The sequence below is a fragment of the Neofelis nebulosa genome, chromosome 5 (assembly GCF_028018385.1).
Source record: "Neofelis nebulosa isolate mNeoNeb1 chromosome 5, mNeoNeb1.pri, whole genome shotgun sequence".
Classification (NCBI taxonomy): domain Eukaryota; kingdom Metazoa; phylum Chordata; class Mammalia; order Carnivora; family Felidae; genus Neofelis; species Neofelis nebulosa.
In genome coordinates, this window is record NC_080786.1 from 4,851,663 (window position 1) to 4,874,095 (window position 22,433).

Consider the following 22,433-nt stretch of genomic DNA (forward strand, 5'->3'; position numbering starts at 1 on the left):
TATTAGAACAATGTAGACATTGCTCAGCTATTGCATTCAAGAGTCTATGCTCAGGGTGAACTGAATAGGTAAGCAGACTATCTTAGGTCAATGTCCTAGAAGCACAGCCTGAGACAAGGATTCAAGTACACATGGTTCAAGGATTCAAGTACACAAGGATTCAAGTACACATGGAAAAAGCACTCCCAGGAGAAATCTGTGAAGGAAGGAAAATAGCAGGATAAGACAAGGGGAGAAGACTGAGCAAGGTTGTGGTCTCAGGTATAGTCTGGCCTCGTCTTGATCTACAGAGGGGCTATCGAGCAAAATCCACACCCTAGAGGTCTCCCTTCTTAAAGCAAAGGAGGTTACACTTGCGTACTAGCCATTCCGTAGCTCTTCCAGCCAGATAGCTTCCTGCAGCCCCAGACAATTTTCCAGCTATGAAACATTAGCAGCCAGCATTCACAGAAGCTGAGAGAATGGGTGCAGCAGCCCGATGTAAGGGATATGGGGGGGCATCACAGTCCCTTTGGAGAGTGTTGCCTTCTTTGGCCTCATTTTTGTCTAGCAAAAGTCTGTAAGCAGCACTGCTGGAAAACCTTATTCTAGCACCTTCAGACTCCTTTAAGGTCCTTTGGGAATAACTCTATGGAACTAGCCTCCAAAATCCCATTTCTGAAATGCATTCTGAAGTAGAAACAATAGCAGTTAATGCAGCGGTATACATTATTGCTGTCAGACAAGTTTTTGTTATGCTAGAGAAACACACTAGGACTTGTCACGGAGTACTGGAGACCAGGGAAAAGAAGGAACCCAGGGGGAAATGGGACCAGGGCATCGACCCCGCGAATTCCAAAGTGAGTCGGGCTACTATTAGAAAAATCACATCTTCTAGAGTCAAGTATATACACTTGCATTCCAAGGTCTGCAAAATTATGGATACTTTCAGACCCATAGTCTGTCCATTGGTTACAATGCCGTAAGATATGCCTTGCATATCCATTGGAGGAGAAAGTGTTTCAGAAGCCCCTAATGCTGTGTTTGGCTTCTTGTGTGCACCCCTCAATAAATGGTATTTTATTACCATGCCATATATCTCTGCTCTCCACTCCTACCCACTGAACTGCTTCATCCTCCAAATCCAAATTGCTGGATTGGATTTATCCAATGCAGAACCCAAACCAAAGCCACAAACACTCAAATACTAACCAAAAAAGCATGGCCAGAGCACAGATCATGAAAGTAGAGTGTGTTCTTATAGAGCAACTTTCCCTGTCTAAGAGATGATATTAAGCCCTGGGGAAAGGAGGAGGAAGACAACCCTGCTGCCATAGAGAGGGTAAAATGGAGAATTTGCAAGCCACATCTTGGGCCTGGATCAGCTCAGCCTTGTAACACCAGCATTGAGCTTTGAGTAAAGATGCTAAGTTGTTGTCTTTGCCACTGCCTTCTGATAAGGACCACAAATTGCCAGCAGCCAACCCATTGCTTTTGTCATCTAGCGTGGGGTAACACTTGTGTGATCCTGGAGATTCTCTCCAGCCCCCATCCAAACAGTCTCATATGGACAACCACCATATCTGATGACAAGGGTTCCTCGTAAGTCTGGTTCACCTCATCCCCACCATGGATGGTGAGGATGAATATTAGCGACCATGGAGATGAATGGAGATTATGAAATGCGCTTCCCCAACATGACCTTCTGTCTTGCCCACAGTTGGCCCTTCACATTTACTCAACAAGACTCCAAGAAGCACCCAGTGCTGTTGAAAGCCATATAACTCCACCACCCAGAGGGAAATTGCCCAGGGTGCCAATTGTATCCCACCTGCAGAGCTGTTTGGGAGAAGAGTGGTGGGGTTAACAATTTACACTGGAGTTTTTCTTTTATTTGTTCAGAATTTGGTGTCCCCTTCCATTTCTCCTCCCTCTTCTTTTGCCCCAGCTCCAATTAGAAAATTCCATTGTACAAAATCCCACTCCACAGGAACCTATATCAAAATGAGGAAGCCATTGGTGTATAAAGGACGTTCGTTTCAAGAGGGTAGAACACAGTGTGCCATGTAATCAAAGGCAATTAAGGACATTCATGCAATTGTGAGTATACACCCTTTGCATAAACAATTATAGAGAATTGTTCACAAAGCTTACATGCTGTGGCACTGGATGGTTTCCAAATGGCACTTAAGGCATAAGAAGTACTTATTTGGGGCTTGCAAACATGAGTTTTGTTTGTGTTCTTATGCATGTTTGGCAAATACAATGCAGGCTCTGTTTTCAGAACATTTGGCCTTAAGTAAAAAGCAATGTGTCAAGCAAATCCACCAAGAAGTACACTAAATCTAAAACTTCTTCTGTTGAACCCAGAGAGAGGCTGAGGTAGACTCTTCCTTTTCCAGTTAAAGGCAACATCTGGATACAATTGCCAAGAGTTCTGGCTGACCCGGCCACATCTAGCAGAGAGGCAGAAAGCCTTACCCAAGACCCGTGCATTCACTGTGAAGCTGCCCACTGCTTATAGCACACTTGGAGTCAGTTAGGAGGGCAAAATGTCCATGTGAGCAGGATGATCTCACCCTGTGCCTCTCGATGACCTCAAACATTTGCCATCTGCTCTAAGACATGCAAAGTACTACCTACATGCATATCGGATTTCCTGGATGGGAGCAGAGGTGGGGAGAAGGACACGTTTCTATCACCTTCACTTAGCAAATAAAAAACAAGCCAAGAGGGGCACCTGGGTAGCTCAGTCGGTTGAGCGTCCAACTTCAGCTCAGGTCGTGATCTCACCGTTCATGGGTTCGAGTCCTGCATCAGGCTCTGTGCTGATAGCTCTGAGCCTGGAGCCTGCTTTTTATTCTGTGTCTCCCTCTCTCTCTGCCCCTCCCCTGCTCATGTTCTCTCTCTCCCTCTCTCAAAAATAAATTAACATTAGGGGCGCCTGGGTGGCGCAGTCGGTTGAGCGTCCGACTTCAGCCAGGTCACGATCTCGCGGTCCGTGAGTTCGAGCCCCGCGTCAGGCTCTGGGCTGATGGCTCGGAGCCTGGAGCCTGTTTCCGATTCTGTGTCTCCCTCTCTCTCTGCCCCTCCCCCGTTCATGCTCTGTCTCTCTCTGTCCCAAAAATAAATAAAAAACGTTGAAAAAAAAAAATTAAAAAAAAAATAAATTAACATTAAAAAAAAAAAAACAAGGCAAGATTTTACAGTGCATCTAATAGGCTGAAATACTAATTCTGCTTGCTTTGTGTCTAAGCAAGTTATATAACATCGGCCTCACTGTCCTCACTGGTAAAACAAAGTAATAGCACCTGCTTCATGAAAGCTGTTGGAGACTAATAAAATGACAAATATAAAGTGACCACACACAGTAGCCTTTCAGAGAATATAGGCTAAAAGTATTAAATTATATCATATTCTCCCTATGCTTTCCCTTTTACCTCTATGTAGAAAAATCTCCTCCATTAAAAAAAAAAAAAAAAAAAAAAAAACTTGGCCCACCACTCACCCTCACAATGTACTACACGTCCATTTCCTTAAATGCCAAGTTCCTTAAAAGAGGAGTCTGCACGTGTTGTCCTGCCCTCATTCCCGTTCACCCTCAGCACTTGCCCCTTCCCCCACAATGAGCGATGAGGATCTTTCATCCACAGCCTTTGCCCCTTGACTATGAGTGTGTCCCAAGCTACCCCCCTGATGGGCTGGCCACATGGCTGCTGTCAATCAGTAGAATGTGGACAAATATGATGGTTGCCCCTCATGAGCAGAAATGTTAACTGTGCCTGCTCTGTTCATTTTGGCCTCCTGCGTCCTTGCCTCCTTCCATGAGAACAGTGTGAAACAGAAAGGCTGCTCTTTAGCCTGAGCCTTGGAATAAGAAGATGTCTAGAGCCCAGGAGAGTGCTCTAGAATCACAGCCAACTCACAGCCATCATTTAATGTCAGAAGGAGATAAGTGTTCGGTTTTATTCTGTTGAGAATTAAGTTGGTTGTCACTGCAGCAAGAGCTGCTGACTGATACCCAAAATCTGTTCATCTGCCTACCAAATTATCCCCACTATGATGGTCAATAAGGGATGATCTTCCAAGGAACTGTTCTTCATGGAACTCCCCCTCTAATCCCATTCACCAGTCCCCATCATACATCATTCCCCAGAATCTTGCCATGTCTGTTACTGTTGGCCCCCTAGCCAACAATTATTGGCTCATGTGTGGGCATCTGACCCAGTCTACAGTGGGAGAAAGGCACAAAGCCACCATACACACAGAAGTGGAATGAGAAGGAGCATCCAAGGAGACTTGAGCCATTGGCTAAGACTGTTCTGTTTCTACTGCTAAGTGTACATGCACAGAACAGAGTTCCTGGCTACAAGGAGCAGGGCCAGGATGACCCCCACACATGGGCAGGAAGGAGCAAGGTCCTCTGTTCCCACAGGAGGGACTTACCAGGAGCCATTTGGCAGTTGGTGGACAGAAGCTTGAAAAGTCAGGTCCAGACAGAACAGACTGGTATTGAAGTGGTTTAGAGCCAAGTCTTTCAAAGACTCAAAGAGCCATCCAAATATCTCCATATGGTGAAGCTAAATCTACAGAAAGAATCTGAGGGCCCGAGGGAAACTAATGCCCCTCAGAGGTGGGAAGAGGGTCATCAGACTCCTCTGGGACACCAGAGGAGCCATCAAAGCACCAAACTTCTGACAAGTCTACCCAGGACTGTGGATAAGAGTCTTTCCCACCCTCAACAGCAACTTCTAGAGCCAGCCTGGGCCCTCGCCTCCAACTTGTTTCCGACAGAGCAAATCTGACCAGAATCAGAATTGCTGTGACCTCCCAGACACCACTCTGATAGTTCACAGGAAAAGGTTCCAGACCAAACACAGGAAAGTTCTGGGATCTAAGGGTAAAACAGTCTCCATACCCCATACCCCGTTTTTCAATTGTGGTAATAAAAAGCGATGTGCACCAATGGAGGTAAGTATTTTACAAACCTAACATCTTCCTTCTTTTATAAAGATGGAAAGGCTATAGCAGGCAGGGAACCCACCAATGCTCACCCTTAGCAGGGTATCCTGTTCAGAAACCTGTAGGTTGTTGGGTCAGAGACTAACTGGGGTGTTCTCCTATTGGCTCAGCCCTTGCTGACTCACGTGGGGGTGCAAGGTACACTCCAAGACAATTACAACCCCCAGATCCTCCTCCTAAGGCTCCTGGAGACCTTGGATGTACTTGGACTTACCACTTGGACTTCCATGTTTATCATGGAAGATGACTGCTGGGGGAGCCCTGACCAGCATCTGAAAAACCAGGAGAATACAGGCAATAATGAGTACAGCTGGGTCAGATTACAGGTTATAGAGAAGGACAGTACAGTCACAATTTCCAACACCTCTTGGGTGATAGATCACGGGCGATGATCTAAACGTAACATAGAAGATTTATGATAATCCTTATAACATCCCCATGAGACAGATGCTATTGAAAGTCCCATCTTCCAGATGAGAAACCTGAAGCATGAGAGAGTTCAATTAACTTCCCTAAGATGTATTAAGGGAGACTATAAAGAGGTAGACAGAGGAATATTCATCACAGCATTATTTTTAATAATGTAAGGCTTCCATAGTGATACTGTAGACAAACTTAAATGTCCAACACTAAGAAGCTGATTACATAAATTACAATACACCCACATTACATTAAAAATAACCCTGTAGGTGTGTGGTTTGGAAACGAAAGTCTGTTATCATGTATTATTCAGTGAAAAAAAATCAGGGCACAAAATAAATAAAGGCATAATCCCATACTTTGGCAATTATAAATATATATGTGCATTTTTTAAAGTTCTGGAAGAAAATGCATCCAAGCGTTACCAGTGGTCTGCAAATGGTAAGGTTGTGGATGCTTTGGATCAGCCTTCTATTTATGTAAATCCCAATTATGTAATTCCAATAAAAGGGGATTGCTTTTTCATGACAGAAAAGTTACATTAATTAAAAATTGTTTAATGCTTATTTATTTTTGAGAGAGAGAGAGAGAGAGAGACAGAGCCCGAGCCCAGAGAGAGGGGGAGACACAGAATCCGAGGCAGGCTCCAGGCTTCAAGCTGTCAGCACAGAGCCTGACCCGGGGCTCAAACTCACGAACCAGGAGATCATGACCTGAGCCCAAGTCAGACGCTTAAATGACTGAGCCACCCAGGCGCCCCTATTCTTTGAGTATAGTTAATACACATATTAGTTTCCGGTGTCCGACATAATGATTCAACCTTTCTATATGTTATGCTGTGCTCATCACCAACATAGCTGCCATCTGTCTATAAATAATGGTCTATTATGTAGCCATAAAAAGGGATGAAATCTTGCCATTTGCGACAACATGCATAGACCTAGCGGGTATTATGCTAAGTAAAATAAATCAGACTGAAAAAGGCAAAGATACCATATGATTTCACTCATGTGCGGAGAAAAACAAACTGATGATTTCCAGAAGGGAGGGGGAGTGGGGAGATGGGCAAAATGGAGAAAGGGAGAGAGAGATATAGGCATCCAGTTATGGAACGACCACATTATGGGGGGAAAAAAGGTACAGCATAGAGGGGTACCTGCGTGGCTCAGTCAGTTAAGCGTCCGACTCTTGATTTTAGCTCAGGTCACGAACTCACGGTTTGTGAGTTCGAGACCCACATTGGGCTCTGACCACTGACAGTGCGGAGTCTGATTGGAATTCTCTCTCTCCTTCTCTCTCTGCCCCTCTCTTGCTTGCTCAGTCTCTCTCTCTCTCTCAAAATAGATAGATAAACTTTAAAAAAAAAAAAAGAAAGAAAGAAAGAAAGAAAGAAAGAAAGAAAGAAAGAAAGGAAGGAAGAGCTGTTTCCTCCAGTTAAAAAAAGTGTAGCACAAGAAAATATGGTCCATGGTTGGGGCGCCTGGGTGGCTCAGTTGGTTAAGCATCCGACTTCAGCTCAGGTCATGATCTCCTGGTCCGTGAGTTCGAGCCCCGCGTCGGGCTCTGTGCCGACAGCTCAAAGCCCAGAACCCACTTCGGATTCTGTGTCTCCCTCTCTCTCTGCCCCTCCCCCACTCATGCTCTGTCTCTCTCTATCAAAAACAAATAAATGGAAAAAAAAATTTGTTTTCAAGAAGATACGGTCACTGGTACTGTAATAGCCTTGTTTTACTTTAAGCCAGCATTTTCCAATTTTCCTTCATCACAAAGCTCCTTTACGCAACACCTATTTATAGTTCAAGAAATGCTTACCCATTCTGGAAGCCATGGCATTGCTCACCTCTCACCCTTCTGCAGAACATACAGCCCTCATACAGCATAACCTATATTTGCATATCATGGAGCTTGGAAACATCACACAGTGTGGAGCATGGCATTCACCTGCGCCCCCCCACCCCCAGCTCGAAGCCAATACCCTCCCTGCTTCACAGGACAGCTCCCCACAAAATCAAACCATTCCAACCACGGCCTCATAGTCTATTCCAGACAGTGACGTCTGAAAGAATTAAATAGAGAGAATAAAAGGGAGAGCAAGTTAGAAAATGTAAGGAGCTTGCTTACTTACTAGTTATTTTCATGTTTCAAAATGAACTTTGAGAAATCAGATTTTCTTTTTCCTTGCTTTTTCGTTTCTTTTTAAGACGGCGGGTGTTCGAAATGCCATGAGGGAAGACAACACAGAATGATTGCAACACTGTGTCAGGACTTATTTTCTGTTTCTTCATTTCTGAGGCTTTGAGATGACACGACTGGGATCTGCTCGGCTTCCGCGGTTGGTCTCATTTGTGCCTTTGTGGCATCGTGTGAATCCTTTTCCTATACTTTGGGGAATGTGCCACGTGGTGGGACCTATCTGTGCGAGACAGAAACCGGGGAGCCTGGCATCCCCCGCAATTAGGGCTCAAGGAAATGAACCCGACCCACCTCCAGAGATTTCAATGACAAACACGAGACAAGCAAGGATGCAGCCCAGAATCCGTTTTATTGGAAAGGGAGAGGGAGCCGGGAAGAGAAATATCAAGCTTTCAGAATCTGGAATGTCAGAGGACTTCACAGCAGTGTCCCGGTCACTGTTTTTGGTGCGAACTGGGGAACAGGGGCGAGGTGTGTCTGGCCATTGTGGGACCGTCTCTGTGAGGAGTCCTGGGGGATATAATTTGGGGGGTTTTCCTGACCGCAGAGACTCCAAACTTGAGTCTCTGAGTTTTCAGTAACTTCCTGGTCCACTTAAATGACCTGGAATGGGTGAGCAATGCGCTGTTCCAGAACCAGACGTTTCCACACACCGCCAAGTCTCCCAAACACATAGCATGGCTGTCCCACCGTCTGGTCTAATGCCATCAGGCTGCCTCCTCTCACAGGGTGAATGAGGGATGCTAGAGAGGAGACAGGTTCATTTTCCCCTCATATTCCAGTGTTCACTGGATGGCCGTTCACTCTATCCCATCCAGTTAGCGTGCGTTTTATATTTGGCTGGGTGAATTGAACTTACTCCGGAAGATCCAGATTCTCTACATGGCTCATTTAATGCCACAACTAAACCAGTAAGAGTGGCTTCCACCCCTTTCCCGTCCTGGATGCTGTCACATGTGATATCTTATTTTTCCCCCTACATAATCGACCCCTTCTCTGCTTCTTGGCACACTCTTCCTCCTCTCCCCAAAATGTCAGTGTTGGCATTTCTCGGGACTGGGTCTTTTCTCTTGTAAACTCAAGGGTCCTAAAGTTTTCAGTAGGACCCGTATATAGGTAATCACTACGTTCACTTCTCCACCCTCAAGGTCTCTCGTGAGTTTCATACTTCATATATCACCAGAAGATTATCTAAGAGACGTCTCAAACTTAACATATCCAGCATGGAATGTTCAAATGGTGTCGTCATTCATCCGGTGGCTCACATCAGACACCTAAAGGCTTCTTTCATTCACCTTTTCCCCCTTTGACCTACATGATTCAAAGAAATAGCAAGCACTTGAAAGAAGCTGCTATAAAACACAAAAGAAATTTTTATAATGGATCTAATTTGTGCTCTCACTAAAATGCAAGAATGTATCAACTCCATTTTTAAAATGAAAAATAAACAAGAAACGAACAGACTAAAATATGGACTGAGATTACAAGCTCGCTAGGATAAATGAAGAAACCACTGAGAAAATGATGCAGGAAACTAAAAGCACAAAATCAGAATGGAGTTCTGGTTTGATGTTCATAAGAAGCAGGATCAAAACTACTGACAATGTGGGGAGTCTGGGTGGCTCAGTTGGTTAATCAAGAGCTGACTCTTGATTTTGGCTCGGGGCATGATCTCATGGTTTGTGGGATCGGGCTCCACGTCAGGCTTTGTGCCGACAGCCAGAGCCTGCTTGGGATTCTCTCTCCCCCCCCTCTCTCCCTCCCTCCCTTGTGCTCTCTCTCTCTCAAAATAAATAAATAAACATTAAAAAAAAATTCTTCTAAACCTACTGATATGTAATGTCATGAAAATTATTCAACAGTAATAATACTCCAGATTTATAATTGCAAATCGGGGTATCAGAGATCAGGAAACGGTATGGCGAGCAGGGGTAAATGCAAGCAATTTTAATACTAAAAGGACATGACGACAACCTGTCCTCATTGAATTGATCTCAAGTTTAAACACTAGGGAAATAGATATGAATGTTCAGAAAGGTTGCACAGTGCGATCAAAATGGAAAGCATTCCACGCACTTAGCAAGTGGCCGGACAATAAGGAAAGAAAACACGTAGACAGGCAAGCGGACAATAAAATTGACAAGGGGCTACATATTTCCATTTCATTCACACAAATGGCCATGAGTTAAATATCCCTATTGAAAGGGGGCAATTCTCCCATTGGGTTAAAAGGAAACCCAACTATATCTTGCATATGGCAACTCCTAAAATAAAGTGGTACATAGAAGTTAAAAGTTAAGCCGTGGGCCAGAAAAACAAAATAATAAAGACAAAAAAAGCCCCTGATGGTAATATCGACATCAAAGTAAACAGAAGTAAAGGCATGAACGTTCATTTTAATTTTTTTTTAATATTTTTATTTATTTTGGAGAGAGATAGAGAGAGAGAGAGAAAGAGACAACACGCCTATGAGCGGGGCAGGGGCAGAGACAGAGGGGGACAGAGGATCCGAAGCAGGCTCTAGGCTGACAGCAGCGGGCCCTGTGTGGAGCTGGAACCCACGAGCCGTGAGATCATGACCTGAGTCCCAGTGGGATGCTTAACCAACAGAGTCACCCAGGCGCCCCCAAGTGGGTTACTTGACAGGGTACGGTCTATGAATTAAAATGAAACAAAACTGTGACGCTTTCTTAATACCCTCAAGGTTGACAAAAGAAAACTTCTGCTGGGGCGCCTGGGTGGTGAGCATCCGACTCTTGATTTCGACTCAGGTCATGATCTCACAGTTCGTGAGTTCAAGCCCCGCGTCAGGCTCTGCGCTGGCGATGCAGGGCCTGCTTGGGATTCTTCTCTCTCCCTCTCTCTCTGCCCCTAGATAAACAAACAAACAAATAATTTTTTTAAAAGATAATCTCTGCAGTTGGTCTGGCTGGGGGGCGAGGCGTCAGGGGCTGCACCACCTGCCCTCACGACTCCCGCCTCCCTCTCTCTTTCTTTCTGCACCGAATTGCATTCTGCAAGCCCGAGGAAACAACCTTTCAAAAAGAGGGGGACTGACAGTCCGCTGAAATGAGATCCCCAAGCGGGAAAGTCCAAATGCTCTTACAGCAGTAGGTAACAGAGAGAACGGATTGTCACGGACTCGATTTGTTTGAGAAGAAAGAAGACAGTGGGGATTTAAAAAAATAAATAAAAGGGGCGCCTGAGTGGCTCAGTCGGTTAAGCGTCTGACTTCGACTCAGGTCATGATCACGCAGTTCGTGGGTTTGAGCCCCACGTCGGGCTCTGTGCTGACAGCTCAGAGCCTGGAGCCTGCTTTGGATTCTGGGTCTCCCTCTCCCTCTGCCTCTTCCCTGTTCATGCTCTCTCTCTCTCTCTCTCTCTCACTCAAAAATGAATAAACGCTAAAAAAAAAAAAAATTTATAAACAAATAAATAAATAATGACTCCATTTTCCCCTGCCAAGGGACCCAGCATGGACTGGAGCTAGGAATTATTCACATCCTCTTCCAAAGGGAATTCAGGCAGAATCTGCTCAGACTTAGAACGGGACCATGGGTATTAAATCCGACTCCTGACAAAAGGTGAAGACCAAAGTCAGAGGGCGCCCATTATTCCAACAGCAAAAAGAAAAAAAGTGGGCACTATTAAAACTACTTCATGAGAGCCTGGGTGGCTCAGTCAGTTAAGCATCTGGTTCTGGATTTCGGCTTAGACCGTGATCTCACAGTTCGTGACTTCAAGTCCTATGTTGGGCACACTGGAGCCTGCTGGGGATGTGCCTGCTTGCCTATGTGTGGAGCCTGCTTGGGATCCTCTCTCTGCCCTTTCCCCACTCATTCTCTCTCTCTCTCTCCCAAAAATAAAATAAAATAAACATCAGATAAAATAAACTGCAAATTTACATGAAAAATGTAAGTGAATATTTACCCCAAACAGAAAACAGAATCCTGTGAAGTCCCCTGAAAAGAAAAAGGGAAAGAAAGAAAAGCGTGTGTGTGTGTGTGTGTGTGTGTGCATTGACTGATGATTGATTAATTGGTTGATCGATCCTAAAACAAAGTCCCAACCTCATTCTGCCAACTGAAGTACGTCATCCGAGCCTTCTATATATTCTGGAGGGTGAACTAAACTAAAAAGACAGCCCTGGGAGCTGAAACGCAGCTCTTTGCTCATGGGCACAAGGCAGTGGGTCCGATGATTTGAACAGCATGGAGTAGACCCCTCCGATCTTCCCCTGGAGTGCCTGCTGGGAATAAGAAACAGGATTAGGAATGGAACGTGGGAGAGGCAACAAATAAAATAATAACAGAGAGGCAGCGCAGGGAGTAAGGATAATCATGTGCTATAAATAGGGGTAGGACCGATCATTCCAATTCTTCATGCTGGGGAGGAAAACACGCTTCCATCGGATGCCGGGATAATGTCTATTTTAATGCTTACAACAGTCTGAGGTACACATTATCCTCATTTGACAAGGGAGTGAAACAGATGAACCTAAGCTAGGTACCTAGGGGTGCCCAACTTCACCACGTTGACAAATAGGGATCAAAACCCAACCCCTGCTTAACTCTGCAGCCTGTGTCTCACCCACGACACATGAGACACAAAGAGTTTCTCTTTGTCCTTTCTCTGGGGGAACCAGATCATGCTTATGCTGTAGTAAAGGGCTCTCCCCACGGGCCAAGCCTACTCCATTTCTCCTCTGCCTCTCAGTTAAATTCCCTGCATTCTGTAGGTGGATTGCACATCTGTAACTGGGAGCTGGAAGGAAGCTTCTCGCCGAAGACCTTTTTGGCACAGTCTGTGTAAACGTACAGAAAAAGTAGAGAGCCAAGGCCCACGTCTCTCAAAAAGAGTGTCTAGATGATTCAAGTGACTATATGACGACTTCTACGTGCTGCCTCGCTTTGGTGTGTAGAAACCACTGCAGAAATCCTCACGGTCAAAGTCTTTCTCGGAAATCCTTACTGTGTCTTCTTACAACCCACCACGGTTCTTCCAAAAAGAAGGCATTTGTGAAGTCTTTGGGTAAACCACAGTGAACAAGCCCCACCCCTCCTCATAAATCATGCTACTGTTTAGTGATGCACGGACGAGACAGGCCACATTTATCTCCCCAAAGCAAGCCTGGCAAAGTATGTTCAGAAACTATTGGTCATGTTATCTTTCCAAAAGGTTAAGAGAAAGATTTGCTTACCTATCATGATTTATGGAACTGACAAGGGGGTATACACATGCGGCCAGGAAATGCCTGAGAATAGACAGGATGGCTTAGAACGAAATTATGATGTCAGGGCCCGAAGCTGATAGTTGCATTCTCCAATGGACCAAAAACAAACCTGGGATTCATACTTTGCATTTGTGAAGAGTAAATACAAAAGAGAACTGGACGAGACCATCGCCCCTTGTTTCCCTATCACAATTTGTTGGCCTGCCCTGCCCTGCCTCTGTCGGAGATGGGGCCTTCTAAGTGCTTTCTTCTAGCTCCAGATCAGGTCGACACACCAATAAATAAGACACTCTGCCTTCGGGTCGCGTGTCCTGCCCATATCTGACGCGCCAAGTGATTGTTAGATGGTGTTCTGTGACTGGATGATTTAAGCCGTGAACAGGCATGTCCGAGCAAGACCCCACGTGGGTCCCACGCAGTGACGAAGCCCTCAGTGGCTGCCACAAGAGTGTCCCCATGCCCGCACTTGTTCTACAATTGCCCACCTGGGCGACTCCGGACGCATTTTCCAGTTTCACTTCTCTCATTTGCAACACTGCTGACAAGTACGTCATCCATCCACTTGAAAAGCTGAGGTCACAATCCGGAAGAAAACAGGAGACGCTGTATGAAATCATACCAGCGACTTCATACAATATTCAATAGAATGAATGGCCCATAGCTATTTCGTTGCCAAGCAGATTGACAATAAAATTGACTTGAAAGACAGGTCTTCCAGCTCGAAATGAAGAAATGAAATACGTACACACACAGCGTGTGGGTCTTTTGAATTCTGGAATTATACCATTGAACTTGTACAGAGGAGTCGCTAACCATCTGCTGATTTAATTGACATTTGAGCACCAACTGAAGTGTTCTGGAATAAAAATATTGTATGACTTCCTGGCTCTGGCAAAACATTCTCTCCTTGCGTTGTACTGCGGCCCTAACGATAATTCAAAGACAAACAAACTTCAGTACCAACCCCCTCCGCCCCCCAACAGTCCGTCGTGCTATTTCAAGCTCTAACTGCACGGTGGGGAGCGGCGGTCTAAGCACCTTCGCCAGGAAAGCTTTATGCTCATTCCCTAGAGAAGACAGCTCACCTCCAGGTGTTCTATTCAGTGGATAATGTGCACGCTGCGATGCGTATGCACTTGTTTTTATCCATTTTGAAGTCTGAGCTCGGAACAAATACCGTTTGCAGGATTAAAATGTGAAAGGTATCATTAGGTCAGGTGCTGGTGCTCTGCCCCTTCTCTCCAGCTTCTCCCCATTAAGCGGCCCACACAGCTCCAAGGAGGCGGCCCCGCGTGCCCCCCACCTCATGCTGCTCCTCGATCCTTGACCCCAGCTCCACTCCCGCTCTGCTGGTTCCCGTTTGGCTACTTTCATCTCCCACTTCCTGGTGAGCGTTCACCTCCCGAAACGGACCCAGCCACCGGACTTTGTTGCTCTTCCTGGGATGAAGGCTCGTACTTGCTCTGCAGGTGCGTCCAATTTCCAACCAGGTCACCCCATCAAGGCCCGGCCCTCTTAGCCTATGTTGCATGGCCCTCCCACACCCAGGAGGAGCCCGCCGTGGCGTTGGAACTCATGGACCGTGAGGTCATGACCTGAGCCAAAGTCGGATGCTCAACCGACTGAGCCACCCAGCTGCCCCTAAATTATCTCCTGAATTGAACTATAACCTATAGAGAGAGGAGTTCAGAATTATCCACTTGCAGGTTGCTAGCTCATCTCAAAAAAATACACCCATCTATCAACCACCCAGATTCAGAAATACATTACCAGCCAGAAGCCACCCTCACGTAAGAAGCCCCTCCTTCCCTCTCCAAAGCAACCAATATCATGACTTCTGTCCCCAGATGTTAGTTTGCCTGTGGTTGAATTTACGTAAATGGAATTGTAAGTTATGTATTCGTTTAGGTCTGGCTTCTTTGGCTCAACATTGTGAGATTTAGCCACATCGTTACATTAGATTATTTTCATTTCTGTATAGTATTCCACTGAAGGAATGGATCCACCATAAACTATGTATTTATTCTAGTGTCTATGGGTTGTTGACTTTGCAGTCTGGGGCTAGTACAAGCAACACTTTTCTGATATCCTTGCACTAGTTTTCAGGAGACGTATGCTCACGCTTTTGTTGGGTACATACCTGTGGTGAACTTTCTGTCACAGGCCCCAGCAGAGGCTGCAAAACAATTTTCTGGTGTTTATATCAATTGATACACAATTTATTACCAGTGGTATTTAAGAGTTCCAGAAGCCCTATTTCTCACCCGTACTTGGCATTGTCAGTCTTTTTAATGCCAACTTTTTGGGTGTATAAATAACAGCAGTGCTACCTAGACCCAGGCAAGAATAGAAGCTTCTGGGCTGTAAATTTGAAGGCCCTGGTAGGCCCCTCCTATTGTCATACCCACCCCTGGGAGTCCCCTGGGCAAAGGCAAATCGGGCAACGAAAGACTCAACTATCAGAACATGCGAGGCCTCGATGATGTATGAACTACATTCCTTGAAGAGAGAAAGTAGATCATTATTTTCCCTGAAAAAATTTATAAAATGCTTTTTAAGAAACTTTATTATAAAAATGTTTTTACAAAAAAAAAAAGAAACAAACATGAAGAAGAAATCCTAAGTGTGAATAACTAGGGAAAAAGATAAAACTTAAAGATTAACTCTAGACTACGTTACTCAAGATTATAAAAAACTGGATGAGGGGCACCTGGATTAAGCATCCAACTTTTGATTTCAGCTCAGGTCATGATCCCAGGGTTTTGGGATCGAGTTCCCTGTAGGACTCTGAGCTGAGCATGGAGCCTGCTTAAGATTCTCTCTCTCCCTCCCTCTGCCACTCTTCCCTGCTTGCTCGCTCTCTCTCTAAAAAGAAAGAAAGAAGAAAGAAAGAAAGAAAGAAAGAAAGAAAGAAAGAAAGAAAGAAGAAAAAGAGTAATAATAATAATAATATGATATAAATATACTTCAAGGAAACATGGGTGAATTACTTTATAATCTTAAATCGGATGAGCCTTTTCTAATTTTGACTACAAATTCAGAATGCTTTTCTCCACCTCCCCCCCAAATGTTAAGCCAAATACTCAGTTCTCATGAGCATGTTATGGAATCAGAGCCATTTAGGGGATACAAGTTAGTGAAAGTAACGCCCTCAAGATTGCCACTAGGAGACAGCCATGGGACATCAAGCCATGGGATATACTTTTAGGTTCCCTCTTAAAATAAAATCCTGACAACTCCTGAGCACGAAGGCTACTACACTAATCCAGGTATGGAGAGATGGGTTTTTTCCTTATAAAAATGAGGAAATTGAGAAGAGGATCCAGTTGGATGGGGTGACTTGAGGAGAAGGGGTGACTAAATTTGGTTTGAAATATACTTCCTTATCCCTCAACAGTTGACTGTCAAAAAAAGCTACAAGAGGTTCACAAAGTTGACTTGATTCAGTCATTGAGATTGTCAAGGCAAACAGCCAATCATTAATAAATGCTTTGGCCATGTGCACTCCTCTCTACTTGGCAATTAACCTGCCAACAGTCCATCATGGTGAGCATTTAGAATTGTCCGCAGTCACCAAAATAAAACCAAAAGACTATGGTTTGGGACGATGTTTCCCTGGGTACCACCCAACATTCTGTTCTTGTCTAGAGTTTGAAAATGACCTTATGATGTGGGATTTCCAAGACAATTCTGCTTCCCTTTGTATGCCAGCCCTCTAGAATCCTAAGAAACGAAAGCGTCTGGTGCAGTGTGTATCACATAGTAAACAGTCACGTTATAGTCAGGTCTTTCTCAAATTCAAGGAAGACTCAGAATACCCTGGAGAGCCTGACCCCAGACAGTCTGCTTCAGGGAATCTGCATTAACACTCCCAAAGTGATTTGGATGTATGTGCTCCATGGATCTCATTGAAGAAATACTCCTATAGAATTGTTTCTCTGTCTGTGGGGTGGGAAAAAAAACCCCACTTTTCTTTCATTTCCAGCCCACTACAGACTTACAGTTTTATAAAATATAATAAAAACGAATTGCTAGAAAAATGACATTTGGAAAAAACTGACACTTGTATACAAATATAAGTCCAAATGTTTTATTAGATTCAGCAGGTACAACATTACATATCCACAAATATGTCAATTCATTGATAAATATAATCAGAACAAGTAAGAGAAGGGAAAGAAAACATCTGCGTGTCGCGTTCATTGGAAGGGTGCACAGAGGCAACAAGCGTAGAGAATCATTATTACAGTCGTAACTTTGTCACCCCATGCTCATAACTAAACCAAAAATTATGAGTTAGCAGTTCCCCACCTTAAACGTCTACGCACACATTTTGGGCAAACACCATGTACAGCGCCATTTAAAGACTTTAACGTAACAAATGGATTTGCTATCCTAAATCAGGTTGGCAAAGCGATTCACAAGGAATAGAGTAACTCTAAATTATTTCTGTGTCTCGTTTTAATAACATTCACAGACTTGTAGTAGATAAACCAGTCCCACGGAGGTATGTTGACATAAATGGAAGAAGGAGGTTTCAAGCAATTTCAACAGGTTCAAGTTGTTCATTTATGTGGCCCTTCTGGGCATGACTACTTTGCAGCTCAAAGTGACCGCCCGCAACTCACCGTGAGGCCACCGCAGAACTGGTCTAGGTTCTGTTCAAAGACAAAGCCGTTGATCATCGCTTGGGTGGCAGCAACGTCAGGTTGCTATCAAAATTCTAAATGTGTCCTCTGTATTTCCTTCCTCTCCTGCTAACGGGCTGGTCACCAACAGCTGGCCGACTAGTGTGGTCCTCAGACCACACTTTGAACAGCACTGGTTTGGGGGGGGGGCCTGAAAAATCAGCCCATCAGTTTTTCCCTCTGCAAAATCTCAAGGTAAATGGACACAACCTCTTTTAAACATCAGAGAGCTACTCAACTGTCTGCGAAAAGCTAGCATGTTTGGGGCAGAACATGTAACCGCTCAGTGCATCCAAAACCACGCGTACGGGCAAAATGGCCGACAGACATTCGTGTCTTGCATTTTAAGTTTCTGTCATTTCCACACCACATTAACTTTACATTTATTTATAAGCAGTATGTTTTGTTAGAAATTCTTGTAAATAATAATTGTCATGTCACATTCGTAACGACATCAGAAGACAGCTTCAGCCAGACAAATCCAATTAACATGAACACATTGCGATTTTGCCAGCAAAGCAAGAGAGAAACCACAGGGATAAACTGGGACCCCAAAGGAGGCGCAGAAGTCAATTCTAAAGGTTCACATCAGTTCACACGCTGACTACTGAAGCCAGCCCCGCCGGCTGGAAAGTTCCAGCCTCGCTGTAACAACCCAGCTAATCAATTGGTGTCTGCAGTCGGTCCATACACGGGGCATATACTCCCGCCCCATAGGACACCAGGGAAGCCAGGAGTGGAGGCCATAACTTGGCTTGGGAATCGTTTGCAATTGTTTGACTTCTGTGAAAAACAGACTTCTTGTGGACCCATTGAGCTCTTCCACAGCATGGAAAGATTCTCCATCTGCCCCTGTGCAGCTCAACTCCCGCTTCGGGGCTCTGCGTGTCTCTACCCCACCTGTCTGTGTCACTGGCTCCCAATCCCTGCACCCCAGAAAACAGTCACTGCACAAGCGTGCCCCCAGGTCCTTTGTGCACACTTCCTGAATTCCATCAGCATCCTCATGGCAGAAACAGCTTTCACCACTGTCTTTATCTCTGAAATGGGTATATGTATTTGCTTTTGGGACCTGATTCACAACACTCATAAGAACTTCTTCAGTCATGTTAAAAGCAAGGGGGTGGGGGGGCGCTTGAGTGGCTCAGTCTGTTAAGTGTCTGACTCTTGATTTCAGCTCAGGTCATGATCTCACAGTTCGTGAGTTCAAGCCCCCCATCGGGGTCTGTGCTGCCAGTCTCCTGAGCCTGCCTGGGATTCTCTCTCTCCCTCTTCCTCTCTGCCCCTCCTCCACTCACACACTCTCTCCCTTTCTCTCTCAAAATAGATAAGTAACTTTAAAAAAAAAAAAGAACAAGAGAGAAGAAAAGGAAACTAACACGACAGAGCTGCTACGAGGCGTCAGGCACCTTGTGGTCCTACTGAGGCTAATCTTCCCAGGGACCCTGTAGTGCTTTCTTATTAACACCCGCCTTATCATTTAAGGACACTGAGACTCTAGAAAGTCAAGTGACTTGTCCAAGGTCATGCAACCAGACCAAGGTCAATGCAGATACAAACCCAAGTCTCTCTGATCCGGGGCCAAGGCTAGCCCCCCTGCGCGACTCCAGCCTTCCCCCAATTTTCACCCTCACATGTTCTGCACATTCCTGGCTGTTTTGATGCATTTTCATACATAGTTACTTAGTTGGCTGCTTTGCCTTAATATAAAAATTATTCTTACCTTTTGAACGCAGGAAGTTGTCAATCATTATTTGGCAAATGAATGAGTGAACCCTGTGTAGCCTTTCAAATATATAACTAAATCATATATTTCAAAATGCCATGCAAGAAATCTGCAAAAACTTGTTTACTTAAACTCTGAAATTTGACCATTTTTATCATGACAAATCAGAGTTGGCAAACTATGGAATATGAGTCAAACCCGGCCCATACCCTGTTTTTGTATAGCCAGCAAGCTAGGAATCTTTTTTTTTTTTTTTAATATTTAAAGAGTTGTTAAAAGAAAAGAAAAGAATATGTGATGGAGACCAGAGACCATATATGGCCTGCAAAGCCTAACATATTTACAATCTAGCCCTTTACAAAATAAATAAATAAATAAATAAGTTGCTGAACCCTACTATAGACGCTAAGAAATTATTATGCTATAACTATGCATTCTTAACAGGGACGATAGCACATAAAATTGATTTTCAGAGGAGTAAAAAAATTTTACTCATTTTATGCACCAACACTGACACACAATATAGGACATAAACAGCTACACAGTGTATCTGTGGTTTGAAATTCCAGGGGGTGGGAACAATTAGGGGGAAATGCCCAAACAGCCTCCTTAAGGGACCATAATGAAAAAGAGGTTGGGAAACACTGTGTCCCTTTGTAGCGAACATTCACGGAAGAGTCATTTCCATGTTCTTTCAGCCCACTCCAACCCACATCCCTCCCATAAAGCAGCCCTCCCTGTGGCATCAGCGGGCTCCACAGTGACATCTACAGTCAATAGTCTCATCTCATATTACTAGACCTCTTACAAACTTTTGGAATTTCCTCTTCTTCCTGGCATATTTGTCTCTTCTTTTCAGCAACTCAACACTCTGTTGACTTGCCTCTTACCTCCCTGGCTCACCCTTTCACGGTGCCTTTTAAAGATGGTTCTTCCATCTGAATTTTGAATGTCAAAATCCCCAGGGCCACCCTAGACCCTTCCTCTTCTCTATGTTATGTAATCTGTCCCTAGCTCTGAGTGTCAGTTGCATGCAGAGGAGCCCCAAATTTGTATCTTTTCACCTCTCCCTGGGTTCTGGGTCCATATGCAGCCACCTTCTTGACATCTCCATGTGTGTTTTTTGTTTGTTTGTTTGTTTGTTTGGTTGGTTGGTTGGTTGGTTGGTTTTGGTTTTTTGGCTGGAGGAGAGCTGCATTATATTTCTATTTTAAGCCACAGATAGAACATGAGGATCTTTTCACCATGGTTTCACTCTAACTGATATAGCCAGTCAGTGGTGAAACAGGAAATGAACCTATGTCTGATTCCAAGACCCGTGTTGGCCCTTATATGTCTTCCTGATGTTCCTAGACAGGTGTGAGTACGACTTCTCAGTATGATAATATGGCCTCTCCCGTTAAGGAAGATGTCAAGGAAGACTCACTCTTTGACACCTCTAGTTTGGTATCTGTAGGATACCACAAATGGTTGGAAATGCCAGGAAACTGTATTTCCCTCTGCTTCCAACCAACCTCGTCCTAACCCAGATATATCAGTTAAAGTCTAGTCAGGAAAACAGAATCACTTTAGGTCTTTCCAGAAGAGAAGATTTAATACCGGGAACTGGCGAGACAAGCGATGGAAAACGAGATGGCGGAGCCACCCACAGACTTGCCACCTAAAGGGCTGGAAGGAAAGGAGAGATGAAGGTGTCACCAGAGTCCAGAAGCCAACCACAGGAAGAGTTGGGCCCACGAAGGCTGACAGAAGCTAGAGCCATAGAAGAGACAAGGCCTCTGCTGGGGATATCTAATGTACAATGAGAGCAAATGCCCCTGGCTTCTTCCTTCCTCTTGCTAATCAGTCTTCCACCACTACCTCCATTGGCCAAACCTACCAAAACCCAGCCGACAAAGGAGTCTGGGGGAATAAGGAGTCTTATAACATGGAGCATAGCATGGTTAAGATGGAGAAAAGACAGAAAACCAAGTAGGAAGTGACCAGTCTCTCCTTCCTTGGTGAATGGCACGATCTCCACTGAATTACTAAAGCCAAATTATAGAAGTCATCCTTAAAGCTACCTTTTCTTTATCACTCATTTATAAGGCTAATATAAAGTCCTGAGAATTCTATCTCAGAAATACATCTGTCAGGGTGCCTGGATGGCTCAGTCGGTTAAGCGTCCGGCTTTGGCTCAGGTCATGATCTCACAGTTCATGAGTTTGAGCCCCGCGTCGGGCTCTGTGCTGACGGCAGCTAGCCAGGATCCTGCTACCGATTCTGTGTCTCCCTCTCTTCCCCTCCCCCGCTTGCACTCTGTCTCTCTCAAAAATAAATAAATATTTAAAAAAATTTTTTTCATCAGTCTACTTCCCTCCATCTCACCCATTCTCACCCAAATCACCTTTATCTCTCACCTGGCCATCTGCAAGACCTCCACTGGTCTCCTTGCTGCCAGTCTTGCCCTGCTTCCAACATGCCCATAGCCAATGTGATATTTTTAATACCAAATTATGTCATCTTCTGCTCAAAATGTTTGGTTTATTATTTTTTTATTTAAATTTTAGCTAGTTAGCATACAGTTCAATATTGGTTTCAGGAGTCGAATTCAGTGATTCATCACCCACATGCAACACCCAGTGCTCATCACAACAAATGCCCTCCTTAGAGCCCATCACCCATCTAGCCCATCCCCCCACACCTCCCCTCCATCAACTCACTTTGTTCTCCATTGTCAAGAGTCTCTTATGGTTTGTTTCCCTCTCTTCTCTTTCCTCGCTGCCTTCCCATAAGTTCATCTGTTTTGTTTCTTATATTCCACATGAGTGAAATCACACAGTGTCTCTCTTTCTCTGATTGACTTATTTCGCTTAGCATAATATATTCTAGATCCAACCATGTCCCCGCAAATGGCAAGATTTCATTCTCTTGATGGCTGAATAATGTTCCATTGTGAGCAAACAAAGAGGGAAATATATGAAGTTAAGATATATAACTAAAATATGTAATGTCTTAGTCTGTGATCCCCCAGAAAGTGGATTTTGAGACAAAAACATAAATATAATTTATTTAGGGTGATAATCCTGGGATAGAGGAATGGGGACTGGGGAAAGCAAACCAGAAAAGGAGCAGAAGCCAATGAAAAGGTTCATTAACGAGCAGTTCACTTCTGTGGACAGCTGGAACTCAG

General features: G+C 44.5%; 1 long non-coding RNA gene across 1 annotated transcript in view; it reads right to left on the minus strand.

Annotated features, from left to right (window-relative positions):
• Positions 1 to 7,785, minus strand: part of LOC131511571 (uncharacterized) — a 46,115-nt gene extending 38,330 nt beyond the window's left edge. Inside the window, exon 1 of the long non-coding RNA XR_009261596.1 lies at positions 7,547 to 7,785. This is a non-coding gene — a long non-coding RNA (uncharacterized LOC131511571). The remainder of the gene's footprint in view (positions 1 to 7,546) is intronic.
• Positions 7,786 to 22,433: the final 14,648 nt, after the last annotated feature.